Source organism: Corvus cornix, chromosome 2 (genome assembly GCF_000738735.6).
Source record: "Corvus cornix cornix isolate S_Up_H32 chromosome 2, ASM73873v5, whole genome shotgun sequence".
Lineage (NCBI taxonomy): Eukaryota > Metazoa > Chordata > Aves > Passeriformes > Corvidae > Corvus > Corvus cornix.
In genome coordinates, this window is record NC_046333.1 from 108,973,965 (window position 1) to 108,991,598 (window position 17,634).

Here is a 17,634-nt window from a genome sequence, read left to right on the forward strand (position 1 = left end):
CCATGCTAAATGTTTTCTCAGAAAAAGATAAAGTCTCAGGAAAGGAATGTTTATTTTTGAGTGTAATGAACTTGGAACAAAACACAACCATTATTTTAACTGTCTGGTGGCTGCAGAATGGGAAACCACAAATACTCCCATAATGCTGGCTCTCAGTGTTTATGGCCCAAGAATTTCCAGGAAGGTAAGAAATCATGAGAACAATTCTTCCAAAACAAAACCCCCAGATGCTCTAGGAATCTCCCTTTCACTGAGTCATCTGGAATTTAAGACATGGATGGGAATCACAGCCCACAGACTCCTAAAGCTGTATAACACATCTATTCAGTAGTAAAGAACAAGACAGTGGAAAACTTTGTGACCTTTGACTATGATTGAAATCTCATTTCAACGTTTCCCAAATGAAGACTTAATTTAATTAACAGAGTTTTAGGTTTAAACTTTCTTAAAAAACCAACCCAACCCCTCCAAAACAAACAAACATCCCCCCCCCAAAAAAAAAAAAAAGCCACAAAAACAAACAAACATAAATCCAACAAAGAAAGCTCTTTTCCTCTTAATTACTCTTTTTTAAAAGCCACTTTGAAAAAAAATTCTTGGGAAATAGAAGCTATATCTTCTGATTAATTTTTATGTATTCCAAGTAGTAGAACAAGTACAGAAAAAGTAGAAATTCATGAGAAACTTGGATCTAATTTTGAGATTGAAATATTGGCTAAAATTGAAATAAATTTACTTCAAATACCTCCATAGTTCTACATTCTGACCCCATTGCAAAAGCACTCATACACTCATGATACTTGCATTGTTTTTTAAAAAAGGAAATATTTGAAAATTGGGGTAAGGTCTTTCCAGGTAATATTTCCTGTTCAGTTTTGCAAAGTTAATATGTTTACAGAACAGCATTTCATAAAAGTATTTTAACATATTTAGCCTTTTGAAACTCATTCTTCACAATTACAGATTTCATTTCACAAGGATATCATGATCTCCAGAGTCCAGCATCTGCTTCCTTAATAGATTCTTTTCCCCTTAGCATAGGTAAGTATTTTGCTTTTCAGTTTGTTCAACTAAGGCCCAGCTGTTGACTATCACCCACTCCCTTTTGAATGTGACTCTGTCTCCTGGTCCTTACCTGCAGCTGTGATGGAAAGATTTTAGCTCCTGAATTGTGAGGTAGGGGTATGATAGCCATTAAGAAAAAAAACATGCAAGCCTAACAGAAGTCTTTTCATATGTCCTTAGCAAATATTTGCAGAAAATTATATCACTTTATTTGTACACTTCTCTCAACTGTGTTAGGAGAGAAGTTTTATCTGTCAATTGAACTTAAGCAAGCTTATTACAAGCCTTGTAATGCAGGGCCTAGTAAAACAAACACAGATTTCCCTATATCACATTAAACAGTAAATTAAAAACCAAATATAATCATTAGCTGTTAATCTATACTTATCCTGCCAATACTGCTCAAAATATGACTTCATTTGTGTTGGTGTCTTTGCAGTTTCTCAAGGCTTCTGTAACACACACCTCTACATATTCTACATGAGTGCCAAATAATACAGCTTTTTGAAAGGTGGGAATGGCACTACCACACTTAGGGGAGACTTTTAGGGGAACTGACAGGTAAGAAAGTTGAGTGTTCGCACAGCTACTAACATAACCCAGGAACAGGCAGTTTATTCTAGACACCTTTTGCTTACATGTTCGTACATTTGTTGCATTGGCAGATTGATTTTTGCTGTTCTTTTGAATCTCAAACCATTTGGTTCTGCAGGCTCCCTGAATTACTCTGATAATTTTGAAAATAATACAATAATTTTGTCTCACCATCTTTGACTATTTTTAATGGAGACCATAAATTTTAAAAGACCTTTCTTAAAAGAATTACAGAGCTGATCTAACCAGATTATGACAACATAAGATTTATTTCAGGAATAACTGAAAGATATTACCTAGACAGACATTGTGTTACTGACAGTCTTTCCTTCTTCTTCTTTAATTCCCAAAGAAATTAATATATTATTTTCAAGATAACATAAGCTACCAAAGTTAAGTTACAGGAGAGTTTATACACTTTAAGAAAGACTTATATTTTTAGTTTCGCTAAAAATAGTCTATATTTGAATAAAGATCAAGCCTTCAGCTCTGAGGCAAGATTTTTGCTGACTTAGGGAATATCCTGAACTTCCAGGATGTAGTATTCTGCAGTTTAGAGTGAAATCAGAAAAAATTCAGTAACTAGCCAGCAAAGTCAAGAACAACAGTTCCAAATGTTTTCAGAAAATAAATCCTCTCATATACTATCCCTCTACTCATAACCCAATATCAAACAATGTATTCCTGATTCAATTTAAATACTACCAACTTTCAAAAAGCCCCTGGAAGTAATTTTTAACCACATTTCATACTCTCAGCTATCCCTTTTGTGGTGCCAAACTAATCCTTACTCTGACCAAGCAATAAATAACATGATTATTGTGTTCAAATGTTTTCAATGATGATGTAATTCTAAAAAGAATGTGGAGCTTAAATTTCCCATTTACAGTAACTAGTTGCTATATTCAGAAACAGCTCTGCTGATGGCCAAAGGCCTTTTAATGTGTTCCCAAAGCTTGTTGGAAAGAGTTATTTAAAAGGCTCCCAACTGTATATAATTGTGCTGAGCTAGTTTCAGCTTGTTGTCATAACTTCCTCCTAAAGACAAAAAAAAAAAAAACTCAGAGAGTTCCCAATTGTGCCATAAGACTCAGGAATCCTGAACTGCAATTTCTGCTGGAGGATCCTCATGTAAAAATGTCAAGTTCAGACTGGACACAGAGAAACTTTTCTTTTTGTGAGAGTGGCTTGCAGAAAAGCTTAGCAAATGACTCTCAGAGGAAACTTCAGGAGTGGTGAACTGTGCTGGGCCTCTCCTGTGCACCTGCTTTGGCAGTTTGGTGGTAATGTAGGTGCGATCCAAGAGCTGCTTCCCACAGGTCAGCACATGATTCACCATGATGCTTTGCTCCATGCTCTGGAGCTCCTCTGTTCTCACATCTTATGTGTCTCATCAGAATGTCCTCAGCACGCTGAGGCCTCAGTACTGAGCTAGCCATGTTATGTAGGGTGTCTGTTTGTATCCATGGAAGATTTTCACTGGGGGAAGATTATATATGTAGCCAAAGAGAGACCAGAGCTGACCTCCCCTCCAAACAGCAGCACTACACAGCTTTGGCTTCAGAGGCAACACAATGTCTCTGCTTCACCTTCCTCCACTTCTTTCTAACTGAGCAAACATCAATAGCTAAGCAACCATCCACATCAGAGCTTGGGTCAGTGCTCTCCAAACTCAGTACAGCTGGGATAGCATCAAAAGCACTGCTCACTAGCACGTTGTGAGCTTGGGAAAGGTCAGAGCCAGCCCTGTAGGAGTTTGTAACCTCATTTTGGGAAAATGTCATCAACTGGCATAGTCAGTGTAGGTTCCTCAGAGTATGCTACCTGCTGAAGTCTTAAATTGTCTCTGACTCAGTTCAAATTGCAATTTAAAAACTTTATAAATTGTCTAACCTTTGATCATTTTCCACAGGGACAACAAAATGTGTACACTTGACCCCAAAACACCTTCAAATCTTGCTTTCTAAAACCCAGGAGGGAACATGAAAGCACTTATATTTTAAGATAGGCAGAAGACTGAATTAACATCGTTAATTGCTCTAAGACGTAATAAAGCATTTAAGCAAAATTTTCACCAAACAGATAAAAATGTTCTGATTTTATGACAGAAAAAGTATAAGAATTATTAACCCACATATATAAAATTTGTAAGGCTATGAGCAACTGAAAATAAACCTATTATAAAATACCTGGCAGCTCTAATAATTGGTAGTGTTATCAGCTCTACCTGCAGTAATGTATGTTATATGCAAGTAGAAAAGATATATTTACTTACCCCAGTGAAACCAGGAGGGATTTTCAATACCTCCCATTACCATAGCGAATTGTTTTCTCAAAAGTGTCATTTCATTAGAGAAAGTAGTAGGAAACAATTTAAAGATTACTGTAATAGTACCCCCCATAATATTACTTACTGGCACCACGCAATAGATTATACATTATTAAAATGTACTTTATTCTCCATCTGGATGTGAGCTGTATGTGCTGCAAGCATTGCTCTCATTCAGGACTGGCAGGGAAGACTCTAATACAGTAGGAGGTGACCCAAAAAGGATAGCAAGTCTATTAATAAGCTCTTTCATTGTTACTATGGTCTGTACCTTTCCCAGTTGCTGTTTTCATGGTGGAAATGTGTCAACAATGTTACTTCATGAAAAATTCTCCCAGAGAAAGCTTTTGAAGTGGTGAGCCCTGCTGGCTGCTTCTGGGAGTTCATGAAAAGCTCTCTGAGTCCTCTCCAAACTGAAAATATGTTTTTCATATGAGCTAGGATAATGAGACATAGAAAGACTGGCTCTCTTAGTAGGAATGGGAACAAAAAGAGGCATGAAAGAGGCATCAATTCATCAATTTCAGACCACAAAAATAATTCAGAATATTCTCTTGGAGATTACCTCTTTGTGTCAAACTGTGGATGCGGTGGCCATGTCTTCTAAATTATGGGCATTGCATGGAAACAATGGCTTCATTTATTGGTCTGCTGTATGTGTGCTTACAGTGCTTGTAATTGAGGATGATCATGGTTAATGATTCTAGTAATGTGTACTTTCAAACCAGCAGGACAGTGTAATTTGTATCAAATCTATTCAGCAGTATCTCTTCAGGCGTTTTGCTGAGTTTAATCTTAACCCAGTACTTGCTATAGTGGAAACCTCTGGAAGCTTCACAGCTGGCTCAAATAGAAAATTTCATGGTACTTTCACAGTGCACTCAAAAAAAAAAAAAAAAAATAAAGCTTTCACAGGCTTCATCTCATCTGGATGGCTTGTAGCCTGTCATACTTTAATAGGACAGGGCCAAAATCTCTAGTACAGGAAACAGTTGTATGTAGGATGCAAAACAAAAACAAAACATCTGTCTGTGAACAGTTGATGACATTTTCACAAGCAAAATTAAGTGTTTCTGGAGAATGGATTCACATTTCTTACATTTTTGGAATAAGGAAACAAAGGCAATAGTCAGGTATTCTATTCAAGAGGCAGAACTAACTTGCAAGGGCATTTTATTGCACATCTTTAAGCAAAAAGACTTCCTCGGCTTACCCTTTAAATACAGACACAGTATATAGGCAACTCTAGAACCTCTTGGCTGTGCGTTACAGAGGAAGAACAGAGAAATTAGAGGCACATTTAAGAAGATAAAAACAAGCAAGGCTGAAAAAGGATTTGAAGTTAGCTGAAAATTTAAGTGCTCTTTAACTTCAGGATGATATTCGCATCTTTTCTAACTACAGCAAATGTCATTGTTGTGTCTTTGTCTTTTGTTTCCTTGCTTTTTTTTTTTTTTTTTAACTCGGTGGTGCCAGTCAATGTTTTCATGTACAATGAAGGTGATGACTATCAGCTTGACCAATTTGATCTGACACAGTATCTCTTATTGTACAGACGCTGGCTTTTATTCTGAAAGCTTGAGTATTTTCTCAGACTTACTGAATTGCTTATTGATTCCACAATTACCTGATATTTGTGATTGCCTAGGTTTTCTTGTCTTCTGTGTTTTGTTATGATCCATTGTTTTCAATTGTGCTCTTTTGTGATAGGTCTTGTAGATCAGCATGTGGCTCAAACAGCGAGATTTTCAAGGCTTTTGGTATGAAGAAGCAAGCATGAAAATACTTTTAACTTGTACCACTTTAATAAGTCTTCAAAGGATTTCAAGCTTCTGGGATCTCTAGATTGTAAGACAGAACAGTGCATATTTACCTAATACTTTCTCTCTCTATAGGAATTGCAATTTCTCTTCTTTCTTGGATCCCACTGTGAGACTCTGGGGAAAGACTTTGGGGAACAACCCTCCTTCTCATGTCAACTGTGCCTCACTTCTACCACTGAAACTACAATTCACTATTGGCAATTGTCCTGCCATTCCATGCCTAGGGAAAAAAAGGCAAGCTTCTCCCAGAAGTCTGTAATTTTATTTCAAATTTCAGTGAGTAGAATAGTCACAGGAATCTTTCCTTCTACAGAAATTTCAGGATGTCTGCAAAACGAAAGAAAATTATAAACCTTGAAATAAAATGAGAAACCTATTACCATGGGAGTGCATAGCATAAACATAAGCATCTGATGTAGGCCTTTCACAAACAACTTGATGCCTTGTCAAAGGGAGATGAATAAAATCTCACAAAGACTCTAAACTCCTCATGCATTTTCATAGTTGCAGCTGTAGCTTTCAAGGGTTCCATTTCAAAAGGGAAACAAGTCAGAACAGCTTACATACAAAAATATACAATGATCCTACAGCCCAGGAGGAGCTCTGATTTTGAGAAATGCTATTGTATTCATTCACTAGATACCAATGTAAGTAGCAGAATTTCTTATCTGGTAAAAAAACCCCTGGAATTTCTAGTCCAAATAAAAGGTTATGCTGTTATTACAAAGTATTAGTATGGTTTGAGGAGAAAGATGAACATTTGCTTTTGCAGGTCAGAGGCAATAACTGGTAGGGACTAGTAGGAGTAAGCTATTAGACTGGAACTACAGGCAGAGTGAATTAATACCTCTCCACTGATTTCAGAAAATCTAGGAAACTTAAGTAAAATTATGCTAAGACATTTTGGGTGCATTTTAGAGGCCTTTATTAAAAAAGGGGTATCTATTACATTTATAAACCACCAATAAATTGTGACTCACACTAGGACTGTTTTATAGAAACTTATGCTGCAACAAACTAAATGCAGAAGATGCGTCAAGCAATTGGACAGCAAAATTTCAAAGTGTTGAGCAAACCACATGTTGCAAGATTAGCAAATCAACCATGCTGGTACTTCTTCAAGAACTGAAACACACAAAGATTGCTTCTTAGGAGCAGTTCTTTACTATATGGATAGTGAGGCACTGAAATAGGTTCCCCACAAGGTGGTGAACACCTCCACATCCCCGGAGGTGTTCAAGACCAGACTGGATGGGACTCTGAGTAGCCTGGTCTAGTGAAAGATTCCCTGTCCATGGCAGGGGAGTTGGAGCTAGATGATCTTAAAGGTCTCTTTCAACCCAAGTTATTCCATGATTCTATGATTCTAAGATGTAATACCACATGACTACAAATTCTGATCACCACTGAACTTAAGATTGAAAATATTCTGGATACCTGTTGATTTCTTCTTCTTGTAAAACTTTTCAACTTGATGAATACAAGCAAACACACCCAGATAAATTTGCTAAACTAAAATCTGTTACTTCTTTTTTACCAATGTCAAAGCTGATGGACTCAAGGCTAGTGACAGCAGGTGCACTTTGCCTCCCATTATGTGTCAAAACTTGTGCTTTGAAAAAGAAGTGATGACGCGTAAAAACTACTGACTGATTTGCATCACAGAAATTGAAATTCAGCTGTAGAGACTTGTTCACAGGTCATTACATAACTAAACTGCAGCCCTTTCAGAAGTTTTCCAAATAGAATCAAAATCAACATATTTCTTAGATGAAACATAAAATCCTTCATTTTTAGCCACTTGAACAAGAAAACCTGAAAAATTAATGTCCCAACAAATTGCAGGGAAAACAGACAACAGATAAATTAATTGTTGCAATGCTTTCCATTAAATATAATGTGAAGAATCAACACACTACTTACAAAGAAGATAAAATATGCAAAGCATCTGATGATGTCCTTTCATGATTCCAGCCAACTTCTTTCACTAAGTTTTGAGGCCACGAGTAATTCCAATCATTTATGAGAGAGTAATTTCACAGAGCGACCATTTCAATCTACCTTCAAGTTACGAAAAGTATCTACTCAGCAACTGTTCAATTGTGCAGTGTTGACACACTGCTGGCAGTAGGAACATTTGCTGACTTTTTGATTTTGCAAATGTGATGTGTGAGGGTGTATAAATTTCTTTGAGAAACAGAGGTTCTTCTTACTATTTCTGGAACTTCAGAAAAAAAGAACACTGAAGGTTACATTACTGTTTTCATAATTTTCCACATATCAGCAGATGACATGTAATACAAAATCAGGTTACTTGATGCTTTATTCTGATTCTGTGCTCAAGCGAAGCATCATTTTATGCTTCAAAATAAACAATCCTTGATTTACCTTCATACAGTAACTTCTATTAGCAAAATCGGTTATAGTAAATTGTGATTCACACACAAGAAAAGCAATTATTGCAAAACAAGATTTATGCAACTCTATAGATGCGCAAGAAAATGGGATGACTTATTCTGGTAGGTGGGATATTCAGAACTTTCAGCAATGTCTTTTAAGAGTTATTTTTTATTAGGGTAAGTATTAGGAGAGTTATTATTTATTATCTAACGTAAGAGCTATAAGAGCTATTTTCCTTTCTTGTTCATGACATAATAATCTGAAAACAGATTATTGACTAAGTTTCATTCTTGCAAGCCAGTATATACTTACCCATGGTGGCCTTCTAACTTACCGAATATACTTTGACTTGACTCTTGGGATTTAATTGAAATTTTTTTCTTTATGGGCCAGCCTTTTTTGATTTTGTGCAGTGTTAGCAGAGTTGGGATTTTATAACTGCTGGAACTGGACTGAGTATATTAAAAGCAATTTCAGGCCATTAGACAAGATAATGATCTCAGTAAAGGGACTAACAGCAAGATGAGACTTTGGATTTTGCAGCTTTAAAATTGCAAGATCATTCACTTGTGGTTGTTTTGAGTAGGATTTAATTTCTGATTTTTCATGTAGCAGTGTTTGAATTCCAAGGATATTCATCTAATGTGCTTCAGCTTTTAGCCTTTAACTAGGATTTATCATGGTCATGTGATCCTCATAAGTACATTAGGGATCATTAAATAACTGAAATTATGTCAGAGAACAGATCCAAGAATGAACTAAATAAAACTTATGTGACTTAGAGAGGTAATGTCTAGCTTCTACATTCAAAAAAAAAAAAAAAAAACCAGAAAAAAGAATTGTCATGTTTCACATTTTTAATCATTTCTTTGAAGTTATAAACCTTCAAGGTTTTTTCACTTAGGGTCCTTTTCTCTCTTATTTCAGGCTAGTGTTTTCCCAGCACAATAGAGAGGTGGCGTGGCACCACTGGAGAATATTGGTTTCTAAGAGATTTTATTAGGAGGGCTCTGAAAATCTAAGGCAGTTGTGTTGCTATTAAAGAAGTTACATGGTGTTTTATGGAGAGTCAGCATTTCCTCCTCCATGAAGAGAAAAGTTTCTGGGAAGAAGATATTCCTTGGCTATTCTGTGTTCTTATGAGCCTGAGAAAGCAACCACATTACAATAATCCCATTAAATATAGAATAAGACTAAACACATTTTGTTATTAGCATATTATTCTCCTTTCTTCCAAAGCCAGCCGGTAACCTTTCACTGCCTGACATCTACTACTGTAGAGAGTTGCTCTCTAATTGACACTGAATCCCAAGCTCTGTGTATTCTGTGTCTTCTTTCAATAGGTAAGGATCAGAAGAGATTTTCCTGATACCACAAGCTGCTTTGTGAAAGTGATTGTAAGTAGAAGTTCTGATTTTATTTTGTAGTGAAGACAGTCATGACATAAATGCAAATTGCAATAATTTCTGCTCTTTTTTTTCCCATTCCTAAATCTATAACCATTTTTCTCATTTTTCTCTGAGAAGCACTCTTTGCAGTTGTTGTGGCAGATCTTTTGTGTGTTAGATGTTCTTTTGTAGGAGCTTGACTAGAATTGCAGATGAAATTTCTAGTTTATGCAGGACTTACACTGGATGAAATGTGTAACATTCTGTAAAATTATCTGAATTTATGTATGTGCTTATTTTTGTGTGTATGCACATATTCAAATGTACTACAGTTGCCTGGCTACAAAGTATTTTTTCAGGGGACTATCCTACAACTTTCTATAAACTTTTTTTCAAACATTGGAAAAACACACAGTAAGTTGAAAAAACAATTAAAGACAGGAAGTAACTGATGTAGAAATAATTTGAAGTATTTATTGCTTTTCTGCCTACAACATGTTATTTTCCTTTTTGTCTATTCTTTGAGTAAAAAAAATCATCAGGATACTATGAAAATTCCTCTTAAATATAAAATATCCTATCGCAAAATAAAAATGTAATAGAAACTGTTATTGTTTGCTATACATTGGCATGGAATTTTTAAGCAAATAACAGAAGGATGACTGGGAGATGTTTGGGCTCTGGCAGTCTACCACTGATGGAGAGCTCTTGTGGTGCCACTTGATCACCAGCTCCTCATAAATCCCCAGAACAAGGATAAAACAAGTCTGGGCATAGCAGGGCTGATCTTCAATCTATTGGTCTTTGCACTATGCAAGTTATTCAGTAATAAGCCTAAAAGAGCCTAACAAAAGGTAGTGTCTATTTTTCCATCTGTAATGTAAGAATCAGGAAATGAAGACATGAGGCTAGTTATCCTACCTGGAATACCCTACCTGTAAGGCAGCATTGGTTTGTCCCATCCAAAGGAGGATGTGACAAGAAAAGAAACAGATCCTTTTGTCTTTATTTTATCTGTCAATTTCTAAACCATCAGATGAAGACCACTTGAATTTTTGGATAATCAGCAAACCAGAAGAGTTAGCTGACTTTAGCATGATTAAACACATGCGCAGACATTGTAGAAGTATTCTACATCAGCCTAGCAGCTGATCTTTGCCTCCTTGTGGCCTCTGAAAAGTGTGTAAAACAGGCAGTGACAGAATGGTGTAGATGCTGTGAGTCATCCATTCTGATGGGGTTTGGGTTTGCATCAGTCATTACTTTCCATGTCTTCTACCCCCACCTACACCCCGAGTCCCTGGAGTAACCTCAAGGCTGCTTAAATTCCTATGAGGTGACCAGAATGCAAGATTTTAGGTACATGTTGGCCAGTCTTCTTGTGCTGCTGCTTGAATGTAGTAGGACATGTGAGTACATCCATTAAGGCAGAAAAATGTTAAAGCTCATTGTTGAATGAGCTATAAAGAAACCGTTTTCAAGGTTCTGGTTTATTAACTTCTGTTTTCTGAGAAACAAAGATAATTTTTTGATGTTTTAGTCCTTATAAAATAAGAGCTTTGGTGATTTTTTTTTTTCATTTCTTTATTAAGAACTACTTAATTAAAAGTTATCAATCACTGAATATTATTTTTTTCCTGTAAAATTTCTGGTTTTCAGTAAGTGACCTTTTTTGTTTCTCTATAAAACAGTGTGAGTGACATTGGAAGAGGGTATTAAATTATTTTATGGAGTGAAAATGTATACATTGCAAGTCAATTGAAAGAAGTCCAGTATTTTAAATTATTTATTATATCTGAACTTTTGCTTTTTGGATCAGTTCCACTATTGTTTGGTTTTCCAGGTGGTTTTGGCAACAATATAGACATTTTTCAGCAGAGAAGGCTGTTACATTAAAAAATAAATTAAAATCTCTTTGATTGGGGAAAAAAAAAAAAGGTGATTGAGAGGATAAAATTATCACTACTTCTCAAATTAATTTACGGGAAAAAAACCTAGAGATGAAAGTTTTAAACTGTGTACAGGAATTAATATCCAGCATCACCTACACTCTAGAAATTATTCAATTTAACTTACAGTGAAAAAGAGTCATATAAAAGTCAATGTTATTGCTCTTCTGCAGGCTTTTGAAAACAATTGTAGTGCAATTCCTTCATAATATATTTTTAATGAACAATTTGACCATTAGAAGACTTTATTTGTCTATTCAGTTGCTGTTGTCTCCATAACCCACTCTTACTGCTTGAAAGCATAATGGCAATGTAATCTATGAAAACTTGCCTGCATGAAAGAAAACCAGAAATCATACCTACAATAATGTGGTGGCATGTTGAAATATTTTTTTTATTAATCCCATGTATTTCTTCTTTCTGTTTCCCATTTAAACTTTTAGTATTATGTATTATTGATGTTATCAGTTCCTTGGGAGGGAGGTTGTATTTTGTTGTATCTATACACAGTAGGAAGCACAACAGGCTATTTGTCTAAGGCTTCTAGACACAATAGTAGTGGGAAATAATACTTGTCATTGCCTGCTGTCCCATTGAAATACAAGAAAATTTATACATACAATTTTATTTCATTTGTTTCTTCCTAAATAAAAGTTCAATACCACTGTAAGTCTATAGTAAACTGTATATGCCTGGTAAACACCCTAAATTTACAATAAAGTTATTCATAATATCAAATTACCAAGAGATTATATGTCAGTGATATTTAAAGATCATTATCTTGAAGCAGTAATATAGAATGAGATACAACAGACTATATAGATTGCAAATGCAACTGTATATAAATGTTTTATATCGTGCATAGACATAGCTATTTGATCAGTGAGTACCTGCCATTAAAACTCAAATACAATTATTGACACTGGTGTCTGCAGGGTTGTCATGTAGATCAGGCATTCTGCCAACATTTTGTTAATAACTTTTTACATAATTGGTAGGGGTTTAGGTTTATGGCTTTTGTTTTTTCTTAGTATAGGATTATATGGTCAGGTATTCAAAATAAATGAGATTCAAGAAGCTGTTGTTGAATATCAACAGTTCTTTCCAAAAGTGAAACTGTAGTCTTAATATTTTACCTAGAACTTAAAAACTATGGGTTTTTTCTGAACAAAATTTTCTGATTTTTTAAAGAACTCCTAGCATACTCTGTTTTCTATATGACCATTGCTTACATGTAATCAGACACATATGCAATTCTTTTCAAAATCTGAATTTACATAAAGGATTTTTTTCCCTTAATGTTACATTTCTAAAGATATTTTATCAAGCATAGACATTAGTACATTGTTGTGAAGACAGAAAAACGTAACTGGTGTTTCCAGAAAGCAAATTTCAAGTGGGAAATTTGGACATAAGAGATGAAAATGGAAACATAAAACTGAAGCTCACATAACTGAGTTGGCCACTTGTAACAGATTGAGTTTTGATGCATAATATCACTCAATGTTTTATCAGCTTTGCCCATCTTTTCTGTTTAATAAAACTTGGCCTTCTTAGGCCTACTCATTTTAAAGTATTTTTCAATATGTCTATTGTTCTTAGATTTATGCAAAAAATATTTGTTTACTTTGCATGTCTCTCTCCCCAAACACTGTTTTTACAAGGATATTTGGAGACTTATTTCCCAGAAGAGTTTTTCCTCTAGCTGACTTTCTCAGAAGAGGTATTTCTCAAAAGAGTTGGATTTTTCTCTCTGATTCTGTAGTAAACTGAATGTCATCACAGGATTTTTTCCCCCTGCTACTCCAATCCTCCAATAATTCCGTGGTGATAAATCCGTTCTAACACTGGCTCACTGTTACAACCAGTTCTTGCTTAACTAATACTAGGAGAAAGGTGGATTGTGCACAGGTTGCAAGTGGGTTTAACCTGCAAAAAGATACTCAGTTTTACTTGGCAAGGATCTTTTTCCAGATCTTCCTTTACCTCGTCCAAAGGTTATTGCCAGAAACCATCTGCATATGTGAGGTACAGACCAAATGGTTCATTGAAACTTCACCCTATGTGGCATCCCAGAAATTTTTAACAGATTGAACCTTTCCAGAAATATGAAATTACATCTGGGGGGAATATCATGTTCTTCCTGAGTCCTCTGCCATACAGTCCTGATACAAGAATTTCTTAAGTTTTCGGGACGATTTCATATAAATTTATAGTATATGCTCATATTGACATATTTTTAGTTGATGCATATATTAGCCTTCAATGTATACAGGCACATTGTTTCTAATGACAAGTAGAAATACCCACCCATGCTAACTTCGCAGTCTGTCTTCCAGGATTTTTTCCTCCAAGAAAAATATCTATAATCCAGGCAGATTGTTCTACCTTCTGCTAAACACCTGCTGTTGGCTCAACAGCAAGCACAGCCAAAGACCCATGCTCATAGCAGACACCTTAACACAGCAAATATCCTTTGGCACTGATGTCAAACACTCATTGGTTCCCATTGTGATACCTCATGGTATCCCTCCGTGATTTACCACCGCAGAGATCCTTGAGGGAATTTTGGTGCCTACACAGGAGATGACAGCACCATGTGAAGACTGTTACTTGGTCCCAAGAGCAGTACGGCTGCTGGCAGCGAGACATGAAAACCAGGCGTGTTGCTGACACAGGTTTGTGCCGCACATCTGCTACATAGCAGCAAAAATAACTCCTCTCTTCTACCTTTTTGCTTTTGACATGGAATCATGGAATCAGAGACTTGTTTATGTTGGAAAAGACCTTTGAGATGATTGAGTCTAACTGTTAACCCAGCACTGCCAAGTCCACCACTATACCATGTCCCTAAGCATAGCATCTACACGTATTTTAAATACCTCCAGGTGTGGTGACTCCACCACTTTCCTGGGAAGCCTGTTCCAGTGCTTGACTACCTTTTTGGTAAAGACATTTTCCCTAATATTGCAGAATCATTTAGGTTGGAAAAGACCTCCAAGGTCATCAAGTCCAACCTTTGACCCATCACCACCTTGTCAGCTAGACCATAACACTAACATCCAGTCATTTCTTGACAAATTCCAGGAGTGGTGACTCCACTAACTCCTTGGGCAGTCTGTTCCAGTGTTTATCAACCAATAAATTCTTCCTGATCTCCAGACCTTTCACCAGTTTCCTTGCTTTTTGCTCCAGCACCTCAATGTCTTTCTTGACATGAGGGATCCAGAACAGGACACAGGACTCGAGGTGCAGTCTCACCAGTGCCCAGTAGAGAGGGAAAAATTTCCTTAGTCCTGCTGGTCACACTATATCTGATACAAGCCAGGATGCCATTGGCATCCAATCAAAACATCCCCTGGTTCAACTGGAGGCTTTTCCTCTTGTCCTATCACTTGCTACTTGGTAGAGGAGACCAACCCCTACCACGTTATAACCTCCTTTCAGGCAGTTGTAGGTCTCTCCTGAGCTTTTTCTCCAGGCTAAACAACCCCAGCTCCTCAGCTGCTCCTCATAAGCCTTGTGGTCCAGTCCCTTCACCAACTTCATTGCCCTTGGAGACTCGAATGTTTCTATATTCCCTCTTCCCATACTAAAAACTCCCTCTTTCCTCATACCCAAAGATTTATGGGGATTTGTCCATCTGTATGATTAGATTTGAACTCTCTATTCAGCCTCTCATGGTAGCTGGGGGGGAAAACAAACATTTTTAGAAAGAAATGTTTTACTTAAAGGATGATGTCTAGAACAGGTTAGATGTATCACACTTACAAGAGCTTTCTCTCTGTTGATTATAAGCACGTTTGGACACTTTGCTCTAAGCAAAGATGTCTCCATTGTAGATAAAACTAGATTTCTACAAAAATCCATTCCACTATGTAACCCTGAATTCTAATTGAACTAGAAAACTTGGATATTTCCTAATATCCTGCTTCTTGTACTTCCCAGTCTCTATATAAACACTACCCAAGTAGTAAGAATACGTTAGCACTCTTGCTTTATGAACACTGATTTCACAGATGCCTTTAAAAGTTGTGTTCGAGGAGGTACGGGATACTGAAATAAAGACACAGTCCCTTCTCGCCCTGCATGTAGTCCTTATGTTGAGTAGCAATTATTTGTCAGCTGTAGGAAAAATACAGATATAAACACCGATATAAAATAAATGGCAGAAAACTGATAGCTTTGGTAAAATAGTTGACATTAAGTGTAAGACCAGGTTTCAGCTTGATTTGAATGAAGATTAGTTTTCTGGTCTTATGCCTTTTGTTTGCACATAAAATATTTGTGCTGCAGAAGAAATATCCCTTTTATTCAGTAATACTTAGTCACTAAACCACAGAAAGACTTGACTCATTAGATACTTACATGCTCTATTTATACATTGTGGTTTTTTATACATTGTGTTTTCTGCTGTTAATGCCTCTTTATATTCCTGCATATTTGTAAATGTTCTCACTTGTGTAATGGTTGCACATATTTTTTAGTTTCCAAAATAGAACATCAGTGGAAATGGCTATCATTTGCATAATTGGAAAGGAAAATCTTATTTTAATGAAGTAAATTATAAGTAAGGGCCTTTGAATGAGAACTAAATTGTTTAGTGGTACCACCTGGTATGATGATCTGTTGCAGTAGTGTTAATGAGGATTTTTCAGGCTTTTGTGGCAGAAGAAGTGTTAAAGCCAGGATTCAGTGGATGAATCAGCTACTAAAATACCAGCTTGACAGTCTTTCAAAGCATTAAAAGAAATTGATATTTCTCTAAGAAAAAAAGAAACTATGACACTTTTCTGATCTTTGCTTCCCACCATTTTGTTTTGCATTCAGTCACTGAATTCTTCCGTGTTACTTAAGTGGGAAGCTTTAGAGCAGCCTTTAGGTTGAGTAAACAGAAAATAACAATTGTAGTATTAGGGAAATATAATTATTTAGTCTTCTGTAAAAAGCAGAGCTGAAATACACTTATCTTGTCATATATTCTTGTGCTAGCTTGAAAACAAACCAGTAGGAGATCACAAGTCAGAAATATAATTTAATAGGAAAATTAAAATGAATGCAATAGTACAGGAACACTGACAGAGTCAGGATACAACCTGACACTTGTTAGTCAGGGTGCTAGTAGCAGTCCAGATGAAGTGGTCCTGTTGAAGCAGCAATACTGTAGAAAAGGGTCTGGTCTTCACCTGAAGGCCCAGGGGCATAGCTCTTGTCCTCTGCAAGTCCCATAAGTAAGGGCTGTTCATGCTGCTCCAAATCTTAGATTATATCCAGGTGGGAATTCTTGGCTCCTCCCCCTGGGCGGAGCATCTCACAATGGGCTGATGTAATTCCATGAGTCATGTGGTGGGTCCTTGATTGCCCATCAAACAGAGATAGCTCCCCCAGGGAGTTATCAAGGATGAGTCATGCTAGGAGATAACGAACACTGCCCCAGCTGCTTTAACAGCTTGTGAAGATGATAATAGAATACATGCTTTGGTTGCATCTTACATTGTAACCTAGGACAATTCTAAACAAGCAGATGACTCAAGCATAGGATTTTCAAAAAATATCGGTACTGTAGAAAGGTAGTCTGAACTTTTGGTATTTTGAAGTCACTGGTTATGAGTATTCTTGAAACATATCAAATCTGTTTCAAAACAGCTTGCAGACTCTTAGGCTTATATTCTTAAGAGGTGAGAGATACCACTGCAGGTAAATTAGAAACCAAGAAATTATCAGAACTTCTAATTACCTTCCTCTGTCTCCATAAAGCAATTCCAGCTCTGTGGGCCAGCATAAGTAATATCATGTAATGACTCATACATCTTGATATTTGACAACTATTAACATTCATAACTTTTGAGTACAAACTGGAGGTTTTTTCCTGATGTCTTGTGTTTGCACTTAGAGCATTGGCATTGCAGAAGAAATGCCCATGTTTCTTTCTAATTCACTTTATTTCCACACCTATATATTGAGTGAGACCAGAAGTTTCTGAGTTGCTTTGATTACAGTTCTGTCATGATTTGAGACATTCCAAAGCATTAGAGTGTGTTTTGGATGCCAGAAATACCCTGAAACCGGCATGTAAATTCAGGAGC